Below are 7,936 nucleotides of genomic sequence, written 5' to 3'. Positions count from 1 at the left end.
AGCTGGTTATCTCATGTTTGCACTGCAGCACGTTCCACTATGCTATCAGCCGCCGGGCCGTACACGTACTGTCCCTGTTATTTACAGTCAAAGTCCTGCGCCGAAGTTGGAAGGGAGGCACTTCAGGCAGGCTTTCGACGAAGCTTGTAATTTCTTGGCAGGTAGCGGCAGATGAATATTCAGCGACAGACACGCCTCCGGTCTTAACCTTCATACACGTTGAAAGCAGCTATCCTTTTACGTGGCTGTTGAGCTTTTTACCGTAATCGGACGACATCTGTCTGGTAAGTAAAGATCTAGATCATGTGTGCGCTCAATAAAACCGTCAGGTGTAACGTCGAGCACGCCGCTAAGAATGCGCTTTATGTGGGACTCGGATTCCACCCACTACGCACGAGAGACGGTGATGCCTCGAAAGAGACGAAATTGTTCCGCTGCAATTTATCCTCAATCTCTTCAAGGCCCGTCGCAGAGAATCGGGCTGAATGCTACAGTTCCCGCTGAACTATATGGATGGTCGCGGCGTCCTGGTCAAAGCGGTTAAATATGGGTCAAATGAACTGACGTTTTTTTTTATTAAGGTGCCCTAACCTGTTTTCAGTTCCAGCTAACTTGTTTTCAGACAGATTTGGTCTCAATCTTTTTTTTTTTTACATTCCTTGATGGCCTTGACGTCAACGACCAGCTCCGTTCGACACATATCCGACTGCACCGACTGAGCCTGAAGGTCATTGAACAATAAAGAAATAGCTGTAATTTGTTCAGATGGTTCATTCGGCAAAGAACAGACCTAACGTTAAGGCCCGAATCTGACTGAAGATCACGGACCCCAATAACAGCTACATCATCGAAAGACAACCGCATATATGTAAATGAGCGGTCGTATAGAGCAAATCGAACACGAAATCACGAATAAATTCGGTTGTCGAATTTTGCATCGTACAACGAGCGTACAGCGTACACTGTACACACACGTGAAGCATGCACGTTGGTCTTAAAATGCTCGCACTGTGCTGTACTGTACACATAAAAAAAAAAGCCTCATAGGCAGCAAGTGCGGTGATCTATTTTACAGTACTAGCTGTACAAGGGAGGCGGACCGGTTTCACGAACGATTCTCGGCGTCCCATCTGCTCTGTCGCCACAGAGCTGTCTGATCCGATAAGCACAGGCACAAAGGTAGACTGACCTTTGCAAGCCTCCCCTGCAGCTGAAGTTGTCCCTTGGTCTGGCGGGCAGCCAGCATTGGCTAACTTTTCCAGTCGTTCTACGTTTCTTCAGTCGATCGCACGGAGGCCCATGAACATGCCGTTATACTGCCAGTCGGTACGGCGCCAAAGAAAAAAAAATCTGGCGCGTCAATAATCCCACATATAATGCCGCTATCAGCCTAACCAATCCTTCCACTTGCCGAATGTCCTGCGTTGTTTAAAAATGTTTTTTAAATAAAATTTGCTCGTTTTTCTTAAGTCTTCCGTGCTGATCACGCAGCGCTTGAGTACCTTCCAACGAATCCTGTTATTGTTGAACATTGCGGCATTCAAAAAAGGTAATTGATCCATTAAAGGTGTCTTCGAGTACGGGTGTAGACAAGATCTCTTAAAAATTTTCAAAATTTTCATGATCCACATTAATGCGAAATCTGCAGAATCTGCAGAACCTAAGAATTTCTTTGCAGATAGAGGGCAGAGATTCGCAGCAGGTGGTTCCCTCTTCATCTGGTGCAATTAAAGTACTCCAGAAAAATAAAGGAAGCCTAGGATGAATAAGCCTTCCTCATGCGTTTTCTTGCACTAATGTTTTTGTGATTTCTTTGTTATTCGTGTACTTACTGCCTTTTGGCCCTCAGGGTCTTAAAATTAAGTAAACAAAGAAGGCTAACCTGAGTTTGACTTAAGTACACGGGTTTTTGAAACGCGTTAACATTCGGCCAGACATATGAATCAAAATTTATGGTTCCTTGAATAAACAGCACGTGAAAAAAAAAAAAAAGACAGGACAGCATGCCTCAAAACAGCACACGCAAAATAGCACGGCGATGAAACTTCTGCTTTTTTCTTGTCCTAGATTGCCGTCGTGCTGCTTTTTCCGTGATGTACTATTTTGATGCTTGTTTTTTTGTCGTCTGCTGATCTTTGGCGTCTCCAAAAGTTATATGTACAATTTTATAGGAAGGCTGGGGACAATTAAACTGCAATTGCTAGATTTCTGCGTTATAATGTGAGAGGTACTACTCTAACTGAAAAAGCAGCTTTTATAAGTTGTTAAAGCAAAAAAGCCTTTTTCACAAACTGCAGTAACATCAAGCAAGTTTTCTGGTCGCTGATCTCTGAAGCTTTACGTCACCGTCCTTCACTTAAAAATGGTCATCACGGTCAGCATAAAGCCCGGTGGGATAATAAAACACATGACAGTGGTAACTTGACATCCTTGCGGAAAGGCCCTTGACCCTCAATAAAGTCACTGGAGAGTTCCAGTGATTTTAACCCGCAATAGACTGCACAGCACACTAAAATGACGGTGATGAGAAAAGCGGTCACGATTACCTACGATGCGTCCAACCTTAGCTTGTGAAGAAATCATTCAGTGCTTGAGATCTGTTGACTGTGACTAAGAAGAGCAAAAAATTGTGCTTGAAGTAGACTCTGTTCATAAAAAAAAACAATCTGCAACTGTACCCGGTGGGCTGCTTTTCAAGCGTTGCGAAAACAGCTTGTTACCAGCAATGACATGCATTCATCGCCATACGTAGCTGTGGGGATGAGAGCGAGCATGCGCAAAGGTCAAGCAAAGAAAAAAAATTTCTACCCTCGGCGGGATTCGAACCCGCAATCCCCGGTTTAGGAGACCGATGCCTTATCCATTAGGCCACGAGGGCACGACGCAGCTGTGAATTTAAAGTTGAGAAGGAAGTGGCATAGAACAGTGCTCAGGAAGGCAGTCTAAAATTTCTAAATTTCTGCACTAGTTTTCGCTCACCTGATGTATGTGCGTTACTCGTGCGTTGACAAGGATATAATTATTGGCATCGACGTTGAGGATGAGGTACATATGGACTCACTTGTTTAGTCGCTGCTATCTGTGGCTCTTGGGTAAGGCTGGTACTATTAATTAATTACTCGAGAAGCGTCTTAAAGGGTTCCTGAGGATAACTGAAGTTGGCCTGTTCTGATATATCACCGTGTTCTGTTGCGAAATCACCTATCTTCACTGAAAACGGCGCTTTTACAAACTGGATTAAACCGAAGGTACAATACACGTATCGCTAGTATCGCCGCCACATTTCTCTGCCAAAGGAAAACCACAATGACGTCATCATCATTTTTCAAACGCGGATCCCTGAGGCTAGGCTACACCAGTTCCATTCCCGTCGGTGATCACTGAGTCCTCTTCGGTCTTGACGTCGCGCGTTTCTGCCGAGTGAAGGTAGAAAAAAAAATTTAAAATTTAAATGCAATTTTCTCAGCAATAATTGCGTCTTTTGCTGCCGGACAAGCAGAAACATAGCCAGAAAGAGCGAAACAATCAACTTTTACAGCGAACAAGAATTGTGTGGAGTTGTGCTCAGGGTGCTTAAGTTTCGTTCTTGACTAGGGCGGCTACAGAGACACTGAATGTTTCGGACGGGTATATTGTTACTACCTTCAAGAGCGTGCGATAACAATATAAGATTTAGCGACGAATGTGTATGGTACAAGCAGAACTCTCTTCAAGCGCTCCTCGGCGGGGAGATCCCGAGCACTCCAGTTCTTCAGAGATATAAAAAGAATTGCGGAGGACACTAGGACTGCTTACGTGCTGTGAATGCAAAAGCATGCAGTGGCCAGCGAAGCTGATCTGTTCGCGCCGCCCCAATGGAAGTTGGTGAAAACGACGATACCCAGGCCCAGCGATAGACTCTGCTATGCACCCTGGCCAATCCCCAGCGAGGGTATGTGCCATTAAGCCTGAGGACACTATCATCATCATCGTAATCATCATCATGATCATCTGGCACCTGTGACTAATCCACCTCGTGGGTATGTGCCGTTCTCCAAGGGCTCAGCATCAACGAGTGACAGTTTAGCGCGCGGAGTGTTGTGCTGCAGTTCCTAAGGTGTGTCGATCGTATTATCATGTGTTAGTTGTGTGCTCTGCATTGCCTCTTTCCTCGTACTTGGTCGATTAGGTGTGTCGTATCGTTTATATCACTGTTTTCTTAATGTTTGTGCACAGTTCATGTAGTATACATAAAACACTGCATCACTGTAATAAATAACATGTCAAAAAAAAAAAAAGCGGTGACGGCGCAGAGGTCTGTGAGGTGTCCAGCGAATCTGATCTGTTCGCGCCTGCCTGGGTTTGAAACCAACTTTGGAGGAAATTTTATTTGAGATATTTTATTTTTCTTTCTTTCCTGATTATGTAGAGGCCCCGTGGGTTTCCGGACCGTCTGGCGGGGACAACTACGACAACGCCGGATTTTCCGCCTCGTATTGGCCCATCATAGTGGCCGCCATGTTGGAGACAAGGAAGAGATGCACCGTTTTCTCGTCCGTCTCTTGCATACCGAGGAATTCTGGGCAAGCGCATTTTTTCAAGGAGAAGCTGTTTATGAACGCGATTTTCCGCCTATCTTAAGATTACACCATAATGATCAATATATCTGCAGATCTCTCCTCGGGACGCTTGTAGTTTTGCTGTTTATTGTCAAGAATGCACCCTACTGGTTTTCTGTGGAAGCGTTAACTACTTGGTGCGAGCCCAGGATGGATTTTAAAAACAAGATTTTGTTACGCGTCGGAAGAGTAGACCATTTCTATCAATAAGTTTTAACAGCACTTCACAATATTACACAGTTGCCTCGCAATTAAAAGTAATGACCAAGAAAGATTGGCTTAATTGTTACCTGCTCCGACCTACACTCAATGCTTAAAGTCATGGGAGCCTCGGGGGCGGGGGGTCTCAGAATCCGCCCCCCCCCCCCCCCCCCCATAATATTGACAAGGGATCTGAGACCCTCCTCGCTAGAATGTAGAGACTGCGTGAATCCGAAGAAGGCAACCATTTTTTTATTCTTCTTGTCAGTGGTGGTTGAAACACTTCTTCTCTATCATTTCGAAAATTTCACCGTGATTTTTAGTAACAATCATTAACATGTTTTCTAAAACCCGAGCCGGAGGAAAATAAAAGGTAGGCAACACTAGACAAAAGATGGAAGAAAAAGAGAAACCCGTGCCCTAACACCACGAGTCAGTCCAGAGCATACCACTGAGCTCCAAGGCTGTACAACACGGAGCACACTTACAGAGCGTGGGGATCGCTTGTTTCAGGTCTGTGTCACAAACTGAGCAAACAGCGATCTTTAAAAAGGATTCCTCCCCTTTGAATAAAATGATTTGTAAGACGGGCCGCCAGCTGCCTTCTCCCTTTCCCTTTTTGCTTCCTTCTCCACCTTAGCTTGAGTCACTACAGGAGACCCCCCCCCATCGATGGAGCCACTTTAAGAACTGCCTACACTGCATGGGGTAACTATGCCTGGCGCGGCGCCAACTGCAAGCACTCAAGATGTGCACACTCGCGGTCAAATACTTTCCTTTCTTTTAAGTTTTCTTTTTACATTTTCAGTCTTCTAGAAGAGTGGCGTGTTTTACACGCCGTTGGTACCAGTACGGATTCGCTAACTAAAGTGCTGCTGACTAAGATAGCCGACTGTTTATAGCATGCTCTATAGCTGCATGATGCCGTTCGCATAAGGCACGACAGATATTCCTAAAGTTCCTCCGGCACATGCTGGCGGTATTGAATTAAACGAAAGTTGCTTCAACCCCGTTACACCCGTGCCGGTTTAGAGGACGGAATAGTGAAATGAATTTAGGGCAATAATTCAAGGAATGACTTTTGGAAGTGATCGAAACCTGTATATATGGCAGCAGATTCGTTCAGAAAACAAGCACTTTGAACTTTCAAAAAACTGATGCAGTATGCTCGGGAACGCTCTGTCCAAAAATTATGTGGACTGTTTCACGCGACTCAAGCTATGCATCTCGTAACCAGGATCGCCATGTCGCTATGCTTGCGCTCGAATTGAAACTGCGGCAGCAAACAAAATAAGCATTATACTTATAATGCTGTGCATTGAGGTCAATTTCCTTCGGAGAAACGCTTCGTGCTATAGCGCGGTTTTCCTTGCCATTATTCGAGAAATTGAATTTTGCAACTTTGTGCACCCGGACAAGTTCTGAACATACTTGCAGTCAATAAAACTACAGAGACTGTTTACTACACTCGAATTAAAGCGAAAGCAGGGATTTGTGCTACGCAGAAGACGACGGTGAGCAGGCAGTGCCGCGGGACGGAGCAGATGGAGGTTGATGAAGACGGCGCTCTCCAAAGCAAAGCGCGAGGGTGTGGTGCAGTTTAACACGAGGTGATATGATTCTTCTGATTGGACTTCATAGCCTTTGGAAAACGCGCATGCAAGACCGCAACGTTGAACCTGTGGTTTCGCCCAGAATTCACTTTAGCCGAATGTTGCTGCAGGTAACGGACATTTACGAAAAATTGGACTTTGTACCGGATTGGTTTCCTCTCCTGATGCGCTGTATATCCATACTGGCCTTTTAGTTATATTATGTTACTATTATGTTTCTGCCACGTAGCGCCTACCAAGATGCTCTGTAAATAGTTGCTTTGTGTGTGTGTGTGTGTGTGTGTGCGTGCGTGCGTGCGTGCGTGCGCGCACACACACACACACACACACACACACACACACACACACACACACACACACACACACACACACACACACACACACACACACACACACACACACACACACACACACACACACACACATGTATATACGTTCTTTCTATACAAAACCATGTAAATAAATACCATGTTGAAAAAAAAAAAAGCGGCGACAGCGTAGTGGTCACGCTGAGCGGCCCTTAAAGGAGATCTGTTCGCGCGGCCGCGGGTTCGGCTCCCAGTCGTGAATATTGATTCATTTTTTTTTAATGGTTTGACCTCTAACTCAGCTAAAGGTCAAATTCACACGGCCCGCGATCGAAGCCCGGGGTCCCGTGTGGCTAATGTTTAAATACATGCGCCAATCCTCCTTCCTGAACGTCAGCAGGGTCGCTAAGCAGTTGCTGTGTGACGTTGAAATTTGGTATTTTTAGAAAGCCTGGTTGCCCCAAGGACGTCACAAAATTTCACACCTAGTCTCGATTCGCAGTCGGAAGATGGATGCACGTATATCATTCACTCTCACAGTGACTTCCACTTTCGGGCCCAGTCTGTGAATTTATATTTAAGATAAACACAAACATAAGCCTGCAGACACGTTTGCAACCTTGCTGTAGCCCGGTTTTCCTTGCCACTATTCTAGAAACTGAATTGAGCTCATTGCTAAGCTTCTGTTTCTTTTGGGTGTAGTAAATTCTCTTCCTTCTTCAGGTTCGTTTGCTTTTCTTCGGGGGAGTTCAGCCTCCTCCAAACGTGAGTTGTTCGGTGGTGTTTTGAAGCACAGGAGTCCAGAAGCAGAAGGTACGAAAGGGAAATTATATTTACAGAGTATATACAAGGCAAACTCAGTTGCAGAAGCGTGAAGTCACACAGATGTTCAAGTACTGTAACTTAGAAGGCACTTATCTCACACAGAGATACTATCTCACACAGAGATACAACTTCGGGAAAATCTTACTCATCGACCGGCGGTCTCGGTTAGAGCCTAGAAGTTTTCCTTACGTGCTAAGCACGGAGCCTGGTTGGGACTTATCTCACACAGAGATGCGACTTAGGAAAATCTTACTCATCGACCGGCGGTCTCGGTTAGAGCCTAGAAGTTTTCCGTACGTGCGAAGCACGGAGCCTGTTTAGGACTGCCATTCCTGGCTTTTCCTTCCGTTTTTATTTCTTACATAAACAAAGGCGCTGGGGCGGTCATTTC

General features: G+C 45.3%; 1 non-coding gene across 1 annotated transcript; it reads right to left on the bottom strand.

Moving 5' to 3' along the window:
• Window positions 1–2,805: 2,805 nt before the first annotated feature.
• TRNAR-CCU (transfer RNA arginine (anticodon CCU)) lies at window positions 2,806–2,878 on the bottom strand. The gene has a single exon. It is a non-coding gene; the product is annotated as a tRNA-Arg (tRNA).
• Between the last annotated feature and the right edge of the window lie 5,058 nt (window positions 2,879–7,936).

Source organism: Amblyomma mixtum, chromosome 1, assembly GCF_055824585.1.
Source record: "Amblyomma mixtum isolate Tamu chromosome 1, ASM5582458v1, whole genome shotgun sequence".
NCBI lineage: Eukaryota > Metazoa > Arthropoda > Arachnida > Ixodida > Ixodidae > Amblyomma > Amblyomma mixtum.
Note: the sequence above shows the minus strand (reverse complement) of the source record. Positions and strands in the feature narration are given on the sequence as shown.